Here is a 16,086-nt window from a genome sequence, read left to right as displayed (position 1 = left end):
TGTCCTTAAGAGTAGTTGTATATCCAGTGAGACTCTGTTGGAGAAAAGTAAAATTTCCTTTGTGGGCAGTTCTCAATTGAAGATAGCTTTTGGGTTAGGGATGAAAGCGCGTGTCCACTTCCCCTGTCGGTACTGGAACCCTATCTGGCACAGACTTGTGCAGGCCCTGTGCGTGCTGCCGCTGCAGTCTCCATGATTTTGTGTGTGTCAGTCCTGCTGTGTTTAGAAGGCCCTGTTTCCTTAGTGCCCTCCATCCCCATTGGCTCTTAAAATCTTTCTGCCTTCTCTTTCACATCGCTCCCGGATTCCTGAGAGTGGGGATTTGATAGAGACACCCCATGAAGAAGTAAGTGTTTCAAGGTCTCTACACACTGTCCTGTTGAGGGTCTCCCCCACCCCCTGCCCCATCTACTGTAGGAAAAAGTTTCTCTGGGTGATGACTGAGCAAGACACTGATCTATGGGTATCACAGAATGTCATCGGGAGTCATTTTATTGCTATGTCCCTTTAGCAGAATAATTGTATTTGGATTTCCTTGAAGTCCCTGGCCTATCTAGCCTCATGTTCCTGGCCACCCAAGCACTGTCATGCATGGGTTCCATCTCAGGGAGTGGGTCTTGAATTCAATCAGATGTTGGCTGGTTAGTCCTACAAGCTTTGTGCCACTATTGCAGATGTTTACCTTGAATGCAGGTCACCACTGTAGACTGCAGGGTTGGAAGCTGGGTTGATGTTTACCTTTCTCTCTGGTAGCATGCAGAGTATCTTCCAGTATCACCAACACTAGTCAACAGGGGGAGAAGATTCTAGATAGACATCAGCTCAACTTCATGTTCAGTAAGTTGTGTAGATACAATGACTGTGAGAACTCTTAATTTAAAGAAATACAACAATTTGCTCACAGCTTGTAGTCATAGGAGCTTTTTAAAGAAAAAAATGTCCTGGAAGAAAGAGACCCCAAAGAGATCAGTTTGTACAAGATGGCGATCATCTTGATGTATTTTCCCTTAAATTGACTAAAGCAATTTAAGGAGGAAAGGTTTGTCTGGCTCATAATTTCAAGTTACAGATCATCATAGCAGGGAAATCACAGCCGCAGGAATTGAGAGAACTGGCCACATTTCATCCATAATGAAGAGCAGAGAGCAATGAATTAATGCATGCTAATTCTCAGCTTGTCTTTCCCACTTTTTATAGTCTAGGACCCCTCACCCAGGGAACTGTCCAACTCATAGTCAGTGTGGATCCTCCCACATAAATCAGTGTAACCAAGATAATTCCCAATAGACATTTTCAGAGACTAACCTTAATCTAGACAACGCCTCACAAGTGTGCCCATAGACAATTGGTGTTAACTGTCACAGACTTAGCATTTTAGCTGTTTCTTTTTACTTTTTGTGTGAACTAAATTAAATTTTAAGTTACAACAGACTCATTTCTGTTGGGCTGTGCTGATTTAGAAGCTACATGTGGGAAATGATAGATGGCCACATTTAAAGCTTGAACTGGCCTATGCTAGAGCACTTTGTCTCATCCCAAAGGTTATAAAAATTTAAGCTTCACCACCCTAAAATCCTTCAGAGTCCAGATCAGTGCAGTGCTCAGGAGTGAGAGGGCAATTCAGGGCTTATGGGCAAATCTATTCCACGCTCATCTAGGAACTCAGGTAGCTGTCCCATCAACTGAAAGGCCCTGTATGAGGACTGGCTCACCAGTATCATAAAACACCGAGGCAGCCTGAAGGTAGAAAGGGGAGGGGAGGAAAGTCAGCAGCTTCCTTTGAAAGGGATGTGCACAGTAAGCTGAACATCTCTTTCCTCACGTCTTTTTCAAATGCAGTTATGAAATGGTCACACCTAGTTACAAGGCTTGGGATTTGATTCTCAGTGAGCATACATGTGCCTAACCTTAACCTCAAGGGATTCTGTAACTTGGAAGGAAAACAATAGTCACTGGGAGTCACTTGGCAGTCCTTGTTTGGTGTCCTTCAGTCATGCTTACTTAGTAAGGTGCAAGCAGGAATTTTTGATACATTCATAGATTTCTTTTTAAATGGATTGACTGTGAAAAGCAATCCCATTAAAATATTGTTATATGTAGTTTGTTCATTGAAACTGCTAGCCCTGCAGAAAAATAACGGGATTCCGGAGAAATACTAGTATATATAACACTCATTATTTTTACTTAGAAAAGCTAATAGTTGCAAAAGGAGCCATTTTTATCATCATGACTTTTCTTTTCTCTCTACTTGAGATGCACAGAGATAATGTGTTACTGGAAGTGCAGTGAGGCAGCTTCCCTTGTGAGTATCTAAGTCCCATGGTGATGAGAGAGGCGGTTAGTAAACAGTAAAAGCTATCAGTAATTGCAGGGGCTCCTAGAATGGTGCATTAGCAGGACAGTTACTTACTGTTCCACCTTTGGAAAAGGAGAGCCTGTTAGAAGTTGATAAGAAAACTTAATCGTTTGCAAAATTGTTTGATATATTTAACAATAGTTTTGGGGAGAATGCATAGAAATTATTAGTGCTGCCAACCAAGGAAATAAGGATGTGCATTTGTTAAATGGAAGTCTTTCTCCATCATATCAGTTCCCCTAGGATGCCAGTAAACTGGAGTTTAGAAACCTACAAAGCTGGTTAATGGTTTCATTAATGGTACATGCTAGAACTATGCAGAACCCACATGGTAGAAGAGGACTAGCTCCTGAAAACTGTCCTCCGCTTTCCACACTCATGCTGTGGCAGTGCACGCCCATATGCATACATACATCACACAAAATAAATAAATAAAACAGAGTAAAATCATTATTTTTTAACATAGATTAAATATTTAAATGGCTACTTTAGATAGTTGGGTTAAATAAGCTATCATCACTAAACTTTAAATGTTTTTACTTTTCATATGAATTTAAATTTTAGATTATGTAAGACTCAGTTCTATTGGGCAGTGCTGATTTAGAAACTACATAAGAGAAATTATAGATCGCTATACTTATAAGTTCCAGTGACCTGTTCTACAATGCTTTGTCTTATCTTAAAGGCCATAAAAATTTAAGCTTTTCCACCCTAAAATCCATTAGACTCTACACCAATGCAAGACCAATGCTAGCAGTTCCAGGACTATTGGTGTTGGGTTAAGTCTTCTCTAATGATGAATGTTTTGCTATTCTACTTAATACTAACCAGTTATAACTATTCCAAATATCACAAAGCCCTTCCTCACACTGGGAAGAAATTTCTCCTCTGTACTTCCAAGGTCTGAAACGTTTTTCTTCAACATAATGAAGTCTAATCCTTGAATTATGTCGACTTTCTGTTTTGGAGACAAGTACCTGAGAGAAACAATGTAATGAAATGAAGTTTTTTGGGGTTTTTTTTGTTTTGTTTTGTTTTGTTTGTTTGTTTGTTTGTTTGTGGTTTCAGTCTCTGGCTCCATTGTTTTTATGTCCGTACAAGGCAGAAGACTTAATTACTTCATTCAGTGATTAACTCTAGAGGAGATGACCTCTTAAGATTACATCTCTAGTCTATTTGTGGCATGATTCCTAACAATGGGAGCAGCAGCTATCCCTAATGCTTTGGCTGGCTCTTGGGAACCTATTCTTTATACCAGATTGCCTTGCCCAGCCTTAATACAAGGGAGGTGCTTAGACTTACAGCAACTCGATATGCCATGCTTTGCTGATACCCTTGGGAGGAGGCCTGCCCCTTTCTAAGCAGAAACAGAGGAGGAGTGGATGGGGAGGGGGGATGATAGGCGGGGAACCGGTCAGGATGTAAAATAATGAATAAAATAAATTATAGCTGCAAGGTCATTTACTGCTGTTTTCTGCCTGAGTCAGAAACTTTTCTTCCCCCACTTAATAAAGGATCTCTCTATGAAGTAAAAAAAAAAAAAAAAAAAAAAAAAAAAAAAGATTATGCCTCTATATAAAGTTTTATAACTATTCACTTACTTTGTGTGTTGGAGGCCTTGAGCACGCTCTACCTACAATCTTGCTGTAGATGTGTACCACCATAGCTGGCTTTGTATGTGGGATCTGCGATGGACACAGGCTGTCAGGCTTGCGCAACTGTCTTCAGCAGCCAGTATATTCCCCACAAGACCAATAGCTAGCTGCACATTCATCTTTTGGTACTTAGTTTTTGTGTGTTACAATATTCTTCCTTTTTAAGCGAACCTTACTTTATTTTTAGTTATGTATGTATGTATGTGTGTGGTGCTCATGAGTGCAGCTTCCTGTAGAGGTAGAGGTGTCAGAACCCCAGGAGCCGGAGTCACAGGTGGTCACGAGTGCAGTATGTGCTCATACACCTCCTGAGAGCCCTCTGTTTGTCCCTCATCTATTTTCTTTAGTTAATCCAGTGATCTTATGGTAGCAAGAATCAATGGAATTGCTTAAATACCTGGGATCTGGACTCTAATTTACATACTAAGTTTTCTTGAAATTCTGACATTTTTCTTCTTCAATTCTTCATCAAATATTTTTCAGTCCTTCCTCCTTGCCACCTCTTCATGCTTTAGAAGTATTATATAAGTGTGTGTGTGTGTGTATTTTGTTTTTAAATTTTTTTTTATTGATTTGTTTTTTACATTCCAATCCCAGTTCTCCCTCCTCTCCTCCCACTCCCCTCACTCTGCCCCAACCTCCCAGCTGCTCCTCAGAGAGGGTAAGGCCTCCCCTAGGAAGTCTACTAAGTCTGCCCCATCATCTAGTTGAGGCAGGACCAAGGTACCTCTCCATCCCCACACCCCTGTGTCTAGGCTGGGCAAGGTATCTCTCCATATAGAATGGGCTCCACTAAGTCAGTTTGTGCATTATTAGTGTTAGATCTTGGACCCACTGCAGTGACCTCATATATTGTCCCAGTCACACTATTGTCACCTATATTAAGGGAGTCTAGTTTAGTCTTATGCAGGTTCCCCATTTGTCAGACCTGAGTCAGTGATCTCTCAGTAGCTCAGGTCAGCTGGTTCTGTGGGTTTCCCCATGATGGTCTTGACTCCTTTGTTCATATTGCCACTCCTCCTTCACTTCAATTGTACTCCAGGAGCTCGGCCTCCAGGAGCTCAGCCCAATGTTTAGTTGTGTAACGTGGTAAAATAAGGATCAGGATAAACAAATAGGCCGAATAGATGTTTATTCAGGGAGAAATAACTTACAACCTAGACAGATGAACACCAGGAAATTCAACCCGATGCTCTCCTGTCCGAGTCACGCCAGAAAGAGAGCGCCTTTCCTGGCCCCCTCCTACCTCCTACCACAGGTCACTCTGCCCATGGCTCCACCCCCAATGGGCGTGGTCAGTGCCACAGAACTATCTCACTACAGTTGTGGATTTCTGTATTTGCTGTATCATTTATATAAGTACTGTATAAGGCCTTTGGGGTGGTTTTAATACTGCCCCCACCCCACCCCCCACAAATATGTCAATGCTCTCTTCCCATGACTGGAAACGTAGTCTTGTTTGGATAAAAAATTTCTGCAGATGTAACTAAATGGAAGATTTCAAGACTCATTCATTCCAGGTATCCAGCTGGGCCTTGACACACTCACAAGAAAAGCAGAGCTGGGAGACCAGGAGTTGTGCAGAAACCTGTGTGCTGCCAATACTTTGATTTCTGACTTTCTTTTGGTCAAGGTTGTCACAGTATTTCCTTGGTATCGAATTAGATTGAAGCTACAATGTCACCTTTCTCAGGCATAAATCGTGCTCTTTACTCAGCCATTATCTTAGCAATTTGAGCCCATGTTTGACTACTCTCTAAAAGTAGTAACTTAGACCAGAGCTTCCCGAACTGATACCTTGAAAAGTTCTGATGTGAAGGACATAAATGAAAGATACCCACAATTTCTAAAAGGCCAGGGATTCGCTGGGTATGATGGGGCACACTTTTAATCCCAGCACTCAGGAGGCAGAGACAGGTAGATCTCTGTGAGTTCAAGGCCAGCCTGCTCTGTAGAGCAAGTTCCATAACAGTTGTGACTGGGGTGAATATTGTTCTAAGTTCAGGTAAGTTTGGAAATATTGCTTTCTATGTCATCTTACCCTCACTATAACTAATTGGACATTGATGCCTGCTTTAAATTAGACCTCACAAATTCTCTCTCCCATGGATTTTGAATTGAGATTTATTTCATGTCTATGTGTATGAGAGGAGGTCAATGAGAGGAGGTATTGCCACAGCTGTGTACATGTGACAGAGGACAATTGCAGGAATTGGTTCTTCTACCATATAGATTCCAGAGATCAAATTTGAGTCTTCAGGCTTTGAGGCAAGAGTCTTATTTTTTTTTTTCAACCTGCTGAGCCTACTTGCTATTCCAAGGTTGAAGTAGTGTTTCATTACACCCAGAGTATCACTGCTGAGACAGATTGGTCTCTAGTATATCACATTTTATCTGGGCATCTAAAATAGGCAAAGAGATCCACCAATAATAATAATAAACAAATGCTAGAGGCGTGAGCTGCACTTGCAGTGAGATAATAGAGAGGGAAGCAAACTTCCGATTAACTTCCCAGCCCGCACCCCCCCCCCCCCCTTCCTAGCGCTAACTAGGATAGACAGAGTGTGTTGGCTCCGATCGTCTGGCTCTTAGTTTGGAAGGTTTATGTTCCATGGTTGGTTGGCTATGTTATTCTGGGGCCTGGGGGGCAGTGGCTGGGAAATGGGGTGGGGGCACAAGGTGTTCACTTTGTGGCATCAGGAAAGCAAAGAACAAAAAGGAGGGGTTAGGGCCTCCGTATCACCTCCAAGGTGGCCCTCAGTGACCTAACTTACTCCCAGCAGGCTCCACTGCCTGAAGGCCAAACCCTTAAAGAGCCTTTTAGGGGACATTTCAGACCCAAAATAAAACAAGGAGATAACCCTAAAATGTGACAGTCTCCTCTCTCAAAGCTTTTACTGAAACATTATTGCTCCTGAATGGTTTTTGAAGATGTTTCTGGGTTTTTAAAGGATCACCAGCTTTAATTAAGTGTAACCAAGTCTCTACTACCATGATAAGTATTCTGTAACTAGGAGGAGAAAGATTTAAAGGCATAGCCTTCCAATTTTTATGGGTTTGCTGAATTATAAGAGGATCTTTGAACCTATTCTGCCCATAGAAACCTATTTATTTAAATACTTTTTGGGTATATGGTTTTACTTACTTTGGCTTTTTTGTTTGTTATTGCTTTTGGCTTACATGTTTAATCCCATCTCCTTAATGAAGTCTAGTAACTTTATCTTAAGGTGACTTTTTCCCTAGCAAAAAGAAATTTCTGTTTTTGTGGCTTTAAACATTATTTGGCATTAAAAAAAAAGTCATTTAGACACCAAAAGATATACAGGTGAAAATTTTTAAACTCAGAGTGTTTTTCAGACTTCAAATACCATCTGTTGTGTTTTCACAGCATGGCATGGCACACTTTCTGAATATGAGTTCTCTTGTGTTTTTAATTTCTTAAAGTGTATCAAGGAATGGAAACGGGCTAACTGGTCTTTCATAGCAGACCCCTTGGGAGAGTCCTCAGTAACACACAGCTGGAAATACAACTTGGGCATTTCTTATTCCCACCTGGGCAGTCTGTCATAGCTTGTCATGTTTGGATGCCTGGTTTATCATGGTAGGATGAGAGTGCCATAGAGAAATCTTCATAGAAATTAGAGGCAACATCAGAATGTCATCTACATTAAAAAAAACTTTCATACTTCTTGAAATTTTCATAGTTATGTACAAAGAGTTTTAATCATAGCTACCCTGACTTCCCTCCTCCAATTCCCCTGTGGCTCCCCTAACTCATCTCCCTCCCAAATTCATCTCTTCTTCCTTTTTTCTTTTCTTTTTCTAAATGATGATGATGATGATGATGATGATGATGATAATTCACTGGCCAGGTGGTGGCATACACTCAGGAGACAGAGGCAGTTAGATCTCTGAGTTCAAGGACAGCCTAGTCTACAGAGTATGTTCCAGGACAGTCAGGGCTACACAGAAAAACTGTGTCTCAAAACAAACAATCACACACACACACACACACACACACACAAATCCAACCACCACCACCAATAATAATAATTCAGTGTGTCCAATTAGGGCTGTCTACATGTATATGGGTGTGAGGCCATCTACTGGAGCATGGACAACCTACTCTCAGAGAAAAACCATCAACTGCCAGTAGTTCCTCAACCATAAGTGTCCCCTCATGAGCTCCTCTCCCATCTATGTAGGAATTTTGACTGGCTTGACTTTGGGCAGGTCTTGTGCAAGTAACTGCAGCTGCAGTGAACTCGTGAATCAGCAGCTGTGGCATGTCTATGGAATATTTCACAGCACTTTCTTGTCTTTGGGCTCTTACGTTCTTTCTGCCCCTTCTTCCAAAGAGCAGGGTCAGTTTCTGCAAGGTGTTTATAAGCCCCTGATTTGTATATAAGTTCCTGATATTTTTAAAAGATTTATTGTACTTCCTGTGTGTGAGTATGTATATTTATGGACCATGTGTGTGCCTGATGCTTACAGAGGCCAGATCCTGGAACTGGAGTTATCAGTGGTTGTGAATCACTGAGTGGGTGCTGGGAACTGAACCCAGGTCCTCTGCAAGAGCTCTTCACTGGTGAGCCATCTCTCCAGCCCCTGCCCTTCTGTTGTTACTCATTCTTTTCCTAGGAAGCCACACCCAAGGGGACACCAACTAATTGCCTTAACAGGCTTCCCCATTTGATTTCTGCTGATTGTTTTGAGTAATTGATCTAATAATATTTTGATATCTGTATCTGTCATCACTTACTACTTTTTTTTTTTTTTGGCTTACTATACATCTAATAAACTCCTCACTCATTCAACACCCTAAGTATGGACTGTCATAAATCATTGTCCAGAACAGAGAGTAGCACATCTTCTTTGTGAGACATGCCATAGATATAGAAAAGCAACAACTACTATTTAAAGTCCTCTGGTCCAATTTGCCCTTCCCACTTCGCCAGCTGTGAGCTTTTTTTTTTTTTTTCACATATATATTTAATCTTCTTAAGATGTTTCTTAAAACATAGCTGTGGTTTTCCTACATTATTAAAATTCCTTAACACATCTTTCTAGAGTTACTATACCCCAGATCACCACATAGTGAAAATAAGATTCATGTGACAACTGTGAGATTGGAGAGTGCAGGCAGAGAAGACAGTCATCTGTCCTTCCTCTCTTCCCTGAGGTATGGATGGACACTCACTATGAACCCACCACATATAGTGGCTGTATCTCACTGTGAATGACACCCCTCTCCTCTATGTCTTAGTGAAGTGAAGATCATCCTTAGGACAAACAGCTTATCTCAGTGATGGCCCAAGGCAGCATATCCATGGCATGGTCGTTTTCCAGAAGGTAAGGGTCCGGAGGAAACATGATTTGTAATGCTTGTTCTGTTGGTCATTGTTCTTGACTGTAAACAGTTTGAGAGCCTAAGAAACTAATTTCAAAATTCAATGAATGTGAATGTGTTCTTAGAAAGCCCAAGATCCAGCTTGAAGTTGTCCTGTGGACTCTAGAGGAGAGACACTACTGCTGGCCATATGCCACTGCCATCGTGAGAACTGGCCGTCATTCTGCCAAGCAACCACACTCAGAGTGGATTTGACATAGGTAACCAGTGCCTGATTCCTAAGTCTTTGGAATTGGAATTTCCTGAGTGTGTTTGACTTCTGGAATCTACCCATACCCTTAGATGTAAAGAACAGTACAAAAGGAAGCTGCTGGCTTCAAACTCAAAAACAGGTATATTCCTCAGGCATGGAAGCACACACATTTAGGATCCCAGAACTCTGGAGGCTTGGACAGGGGGATCAAGAGTTGAACCAGCCAGAACAACATGATGAATTTTTTTGTAACAAAACAAAACAGAAGAACAAAAAGATGGTGAATTTTTAAGGTTAGCTCTTCTCCCTCACAAAAGAGACTATTAATATGTTACTGGACAAACAGAAAGTATAATGAAGACTGATACAGCTATGTAATACCAGATTACATAAACCTTTCATAATATAGTTAACAATCCCTTATTAGCAATTGTTGGAGCATTTAAAGCTATTTTTGGAGAGAGACTCAAAGTGAGCCATCCTTTGCTAAGGAGTTACTACTGGCAGTTGATGTCTGTTGCAGAAGGGAAGAGTTCTTTTTCATTGGCATTGTGGCCACTGTAGGTTGACCATGCTCTGGTGGGTGTCTCTGTATGACAGCACTAATTAGAGTCAGTGGGCTACTTAAAAAAAAAAGGAAAAGAAGTTGAAAAAGGAACATGGAGGGTCTAGGAAGATTTTTAGGGGAACAGGTAGTAAATATGATCAAAATACATTGTATACAAGTATGTAATTTTCAAGTGATAAATGTATTGTATAAAATATCTTAAAATACTTTATTTAAAACATTCTTGATTGCCAGATGTTGTAGTTGCCATGCCTTTAATCCCAGCATTTGGGAGGCAGAGACAGGCAGATATCTGTGAATTTGAGGCCAGGCTGATCTACAGAGTGAGTTTTAGAACAGACATCACTGTTACACAGAGAACCCCTGTCTTGGAAAAAAAAATAGATATATTGAAGTAAAATAGGAGAAAAATGGATACTTTTATACCCTTTATCCTTCTTAATACATAGTTTAATGAGTATTGACAGCTGTACACAGTCATAGTGCAGCCACTACAATCTAAACATAGAACAGTTTAACCTGAAATTTCCTCATGTGCCCCTTCCCAGCCAGCCCTTCACAGTAATCCCAACTCACAAGCTCTTGTATTTGAACACTCAGTCCTGTTGGTGGTGCCGTTTGGGGAGTTAATGGAACCTTTAGGAGGTAGAGCGTTGCTAGAGGAAGTTTATCACTGCAGGTGGGCTTTGAGAGTATATAACCTTACCTCACTTCCTGTGTTGAGATGTGACCTCCCAGCTTCATGCTCCTGTAGCTTTACCTTCCTCACCTTTATGGACATCTGGCTCTCTGGAAACATAAGTGAAAATAAACGCTTCCTTAAGTTGCTTTGGCCGAGGCATTTTATCACAATAACAGAAAAGTAGTGGCTATACCCTATCAGCATCTTTTGCACAGCTGTTACTAGAATACTGGGGAGAATAGGAGGAAAGATTCATTTGAGTTCATGGACTTAGAAGATCCAGTCCATCATGACAAGGGTGGCCAGGTAGGTAATGCAGCTTACCTCCTGGCCAAAAGGAAACAGACAGAGCCATAAAGGGGAGATGTGTCAGGTTATATCTACCCCCCCCCCCAAGGCCATGATTCCAAAGGCCCTTTTCCTGCAACTTTGCCCCACATTCGACTACCTTATAATCAATTCAAAACTTTAATCCATTTAGGTGTTAAGATATTTATTACTTGCTGGGAGGTGGTGGCTCATGCCTCTAATCTCAGCATTTTGGAGGCAGAGGCAGGCAGATTTCCCATGACATGGATGTGCCTCAGCTTCCTTGTCCATTCTCCAGATGAGGGACATTTAAGGACATCTACCCCTTGGAAGTTACAAAGATGACAACCATAGACCCTTGGGAATAAGTGTTTATATGAATAGGAGCTTTTATCTCTGTATAAATACCACAGATGGTATTACTAGATCATATGGTAACAGGTTGATTAACTCTGATAATGGCAAACTGTTCTCCAAAATGGCTATGACATTTCGCATGATCACCAGTGAGGACTGAGAGTCATGGTTTCATCTTCATCAGTCCTCAGTTTTGTTTTCAGTTTTAGCCAAAATACATATTAATAACAATATGGGTCACAAGCCAAGCTCTGTTGCATACTTCTATAATCCTAGCGCTCAGGAAGCAGAGACAAGAGGATAATGAGTTTGGGGGCCAGCCAGAGCACCACCACCTCCAGCTCTTGCCTGAAAGTATGGCGCTTGACATTATTGTTAACTTGGATAGAAACAAAGATAAGTGAAGCGAGTATATGGATGACACGAAACCAGAAGAGTAGCTAATATACCCAGATGGCGGGAGTATGCCAGAGATTTCCATAAGCTAGAACAAAGAACTAAAGTTAACCAATATAGGGGCTGGAGAGATGGCTCAGTGGTTAGAGCACTGGCTGCTCTCCCAGAGGACCTAGGTTCAATTCCCACATGTGAGCTTACACCTGTCTGTAGCTCTAGTTCCAGAGGGTCTGACGCCCTCACACAGACACACATGCAAGTAAAACACCAATGTACATAAAATAAAAATAAATCATTATTTTTTTAATTAACCAATATAAGATATAGCTGAGTAGAAGTCTGAGCTTAGATCTCTTCTATGTAAGAACAGGCTGGGAAGTCATGAGCTTCTGCTGCTACAGATGGAAGTTCCATGTGACAGAAAAGCAGGTTATGTTGCATGTGGGTCCTTTGAATGGTGCACTAAATATACTGTCCCCCCAAATCCATAATAATTAACATAATCCTTCTCCCCAACTTTAATATGATATGATGTTCTTGACCCCATTTACTGTATCAGTCAGACTACACATAGCACTTAGAGCCTGGAAGTATCACACCCCAGCGTAGACAAAGAGAAATTTGTGTGTCTTCCCCCCACATCCTATTACAATCCAGAGGCTGTCCTACCTAGGCACTGATGACTTTTTAGGATAAACAAGGAACAGATTTCCTCCCTTATCAAACCCAAGCTGTCTGAAACACTTGAAACACTGACTCCTATTTCAGGTTGTGTTCCCTGGCTTTTCATCCTTACACACACACACACACACACACACACACACACACACACACACACACAAAAGACTTTCTTTTTTCTCTCCTTGTCCCACAAATGATGTTAACCAAAGTTCCCTAGATCATTTGCCTATAGATTTCCCTCTACTCCCCAAGAGCTTCAATCACTAAATTCTTATTTCTAGACTGGCCATTTTGGAACTCTTGTACTATTTAATTTATGGAGTGTAAAGTATTTGGTCAATAAACATCCATTAGAAAACAAAGAAGTCTCAAAGGGGAATAGCAAAGTGTCAAAAGGAGATTGACAAGACAAACCTAGTAGAGATTTATTGCATTCTGAAAGCCTTTGTAGATAACACCATGAAAGCCCTTGTCTTGCCTGAATTGCATTCTGGGAAGAGTTATTTTCTTGAAAGAGTCAATTCATACAATCTGAGGTCAGTAATAAAAGGGGTGGGGGATAGAAAGAAAACTCAAAGCTCAGTTAGTAAAGTGCCTGCTATGTAAGCATGGAGACCTGAGTTCGACTCCCAGGACCTACAGAAAAAAAGCCAGGTTTGGAATCCCAAACCTTGGAGTCAAAAACAGCTTTCTGGGACTTCCTGGCTTGCCTGCCTAGCCTAATGGGCAAGCTCCAGGTCAATGAAAGACCGTATCTCAAAAATAGGTTTCTGAGGAACCGGCGTTAAGGTTGTCTTCTGGTCTCCACTGTCATGTACACACACACGCACGCACGCACGCACGCACGCACGCACGCACACGGATAGTAGGAATAGTGGTAGTAGTAAGGAAATGGAAACATACGTTTGGTGAGCTCCACTTGTTTAGAAGTAAGCAGCGGGCTGACATGCAACAGTTTTTTACCTCACTTTCTCAGAAGTCAAAAATGATAGCCTTGGAAACATAAATATAAATGTTTATTCTTGTAGTTTTCGAGTTTATTTTTATCATTTTTGTCTGGGTTATCTTCCCATAGTGTTTGGAAACAAAAGCTACAGCAAGAAAGGGGGAGGAAGGGGAACAGAAGAGGAAGAAGGGAGGGGAAGTGTTTGTCTCCTGACTTCCTGTGAGGTGGAGGGACCCAGGTGTGTGGGGAGCAAAAGCTCCAGAGCAATGGACACAGCCCAGGGTACAGAGGCCACAGGAGGGATTGGGTGTTTGGAGGAGAAAAACACAAGGAACTTGTTTATCTGAGAGGGGGGGGGGGAAGGAGGGAGAACCTTTCAAAGCCATGTAGAGAGAGGAAGGGAAGGAAGGGAAATGAGAGTAAAGGTAAGAGGAGGAGTGGGGAGGAGAGGGGAGGGGAGGGGAGAATTGAGTTGAGTTGAATTAGGGGTATTCAGCTACTTGGAGATGTTTGAAAGTTGTGTAAAGTGAGGTTTAGAACGGCAAGTATAGCCCTGATGGACAGAATGGGGCCCATGAGTAGGAATTATGGTTGTGGCTGATTCGAGAGGAAAAGGAGAGAATATCTTTGTGCTCTAACTATAGTTGTCTGGAAATGGAATGTGTTCCTTGGGTAGACATCCTTGGCAGGTGACCATACAGCGGGAAAGCCTAAGAAAGCAAATGCAGGCACGATGGGTTGGTGGTGGCACACTGGATGAACCCACCCCTGTGAGTATGTCTCAAGGCAATTACAGAAAACTCTCTCCTCTAAAATCTGTCCCTCTGGTTATGACAGAAATCATCAAAATTTTCATGGCAGCACACACTTAAATGCCGAAACCATTGTTGCCAGATGTAGCAGCTGAGAGAGATGCTCAGAATGGAAGCTTGAAGGTGTTGGGAGCAGAGTGAGTCTTGCTACATCCTTATGGAAAGGGAAGAACCTTCCAGGTGCCATAGCATGTTCAACATGTGGAAATAGGACTAGACATGTCGCTCCATGGTGCAGTTTTAAATAGTAAGGAAGGGCAGCAACTGCCTGAGTGCTTTGGGGACCTGGGGCTCACACTAATGGGTGAAGGGAATGGACAGTTGATATCTGCAGATCACACTATGGGTGAAGGGGATGGACAAGGGATATTTGCAGATGAACAGTGACTATGATTACAAAGACTAAGGAATGATGACCATACAAGGTAAACATTGTAAGATCTGTGTTTGGTGGCAAAAAACTAAGTTTCTAGCTAACTTTCTGGGGCCAAGAGGTAGATTTAATTTAGGGCAGTGGTTCTAAATCTGATATGAGACCCCTCTGGGGGTTTCGTATTCAATATCCTGTATATTAGATATTTACATTACAGTTCATAACAGTAGTAAAATTAGTTATGAAGTAGCAATAAAATAATTTTATGGTTGAGGGTCACCCCAACATGAGGACCCTTTAACTGCAATGAAGGGTCACAGCATAAGGAAGATTGAGAACCACTCCTCTAGAGAGGAAAGGAGCTCCCTTTTAAAGTGAGTACATGTTTAAGTTACCCTCATGGATGGCAGCCTTTTCTAAAGACTATGATTAATTGCCGTAGAAAACCATGTCCAAGTATGGAGTTGTTAAATGTGTTTGTTTGCCCCTCATCTTAAGAGGATAAACCTGTTGGCCATGACTCCTGATTGTCTTGTGAGTAACCACACAGTATATAAGCAATGTGAATGTTGCTGCTTAGTTACAGAGAGAAAACCTCTTATTTTTAAAGTATTTTGGGTGGCTAAAGAGATGACTCAGGTTAAGAGCATTTTCTGTTCTTATAGAGGACACAGGTTTAGCTTCCAGCACCTCCCATAACAGCCATCAGCTGTCCCTAACTCCAGTTCTGGGGATCTAGAGCCCACCCCAGTTTCCACCTGTACCAGGCTTACATACAGTGCACATGCATCCACCAGGCATGCATACAGTGCACATGCATCCATCCACCAGGCTTACATAGAGTGCACATGCATCCACCAGGCTTACATACAGTTCACATGTATCTACCAGGCTTACATACAGTACACATCCATCCACCAGGCTTACATAGAGTGCACATGCATCCACCAGGCTTACATACAGTTCACATGTATCTACCAGGCTTACATACAGTACACATGCATCCACCAGGCTTACATACAGTGCACATGCATCCACCAGGCTTACATACAGTGCACATATATCCACCAGGCATGCATACAGTGCACATGTATCCACCAGGCTTGCATACAGTGCACATGCATCCATACAAGCAAAATAACCCACACACATTTAAAAAAATAAAAACAATGCATCTTTAAAATATCTTAAACCTTAGTCAAGCAAAGTATCTTTTCATTTCTATTATTTATTTTTAAGATCCTTTTGTATAGATGGGGTTTCATGTGCCTCAAGCTGGCCTGGATCTACACATGTAGCTGAGGATGACCTTGAACTTTAGACCCACCTGTCTCCATCTACCAGGTGT

Source organism: Phodopus roborovskii, unplaced genomic scaffold, assembly GCF_943737965.1.
Source record: "Phodopus roborovskii unplaced genomic scaffold, PHOROB, whole genome shotgun sequence".
In the NCBI taxonomy this organism is placed as follows: Eukaryota; Metazoa; Chordata; class Mammalia; order Rodentia; family Cricetidae; genus Phodopus; species Phodopus roborovskii.
This window is presented reverse-complemented; position numbering follows the sequence as displayed.